This window comes from Sphaeroforma arctica (assembly GCF_001186125.1).
Source record: "Sphaeroforma arctica JP610 unplaced genomic scaffold supercont1.367, whole genome shotgun sequence".
Classification (NCBI taxonomy): Eukaryota; class Ichthyosporea; order Ichthyophonida; genus Sphaeroforma; species Sphaeroforma arctica.
Window position 1 is genome coordinate 65,079 of NW_014040191.1, and position 1,021 is coordinate 66,099.

The window sequence follows — 1,021 nt, forward strand, 5'->3', positions numbered from 1 at the left end:
CAATGAACTGATCCGCCGGTATTAATGCATTCACCGCTCTGAGGTCCAAACACATTCGCACTTTCTTTAGTTCTCCAGATTGAGTATACTCTGGCACGGCGAGCAAGGGTAAGTTAACGGAAGTGGATGTATCCCTTTGAACTATGACCAAATCTTGAATCCACTTCTGGACCTGTCTATCTACCCATGGTATCCATTTGTCTGCTAAAAAGTTCCTTACTGCCTTCCGCATCCTTGCAGCTTGATCTGGTGTCACTGGCAATCTAACTTCGCCTCCTTCCAGTCTGCACCTGTCTAGCCGATCCTGCCTGTTCTTCAACGCCTCACTCCCGTGGGGGTTCTGCCTGGCTAATACCTGTTCACGTGCGAACTCCTGAAAAGATGGTGTGTTCTCAATAGAAGACAGAGTCTCCCCCCCCTCGGTTGAACGATCCTCTGACCCAGGTGATTCGTACCCGAGTCCATGGTGTGGTCGCGTACGACCTTGGATACGGAATGTAAGGTTGTCTTCGCTCTTCGCTTCCTAGCGACGTCTGTAATTGCTCGTGTGTGCCAGTAGCTATCCCAGTGGCAGTCAACCATGTTGTAGGTCGCCCGGCATTTGTGCGCTGCAACCTCTGTTCATACTTCTCTAAGAGTGACTGCAGTTGCACCATCAGCTCAGTAAGTTTCTGAGCTGACGATTGGTCCCGTACCGTGTCCTTGTTGTTGGTGCGACGCCGGTAGCGCCTACGTTTGTTAGGTGGAAGGCGTGGTTGGTCATTACTGGAGGATAAGGCCCCTGAAGTACCCGAAGACGAACGAGAGGACAGACCCTTACTGGCTACATATTCACCAGTAGTGGTCTGACTCCGGTCCGCACGCAGGTCGGGCACTCCCTTGGTCTCACCCTCGAAGTCAATGTTGTCTTCGGACTGGGCAGGTTCGTCTTCGTGTGCCGTTGGTGACTGCTTGTCGTCAGCGGAAACAGGGTGTAGAACCTTTAGACGTGCCTGTTGTTGCCTCTCCAGAGCCTGCCCTG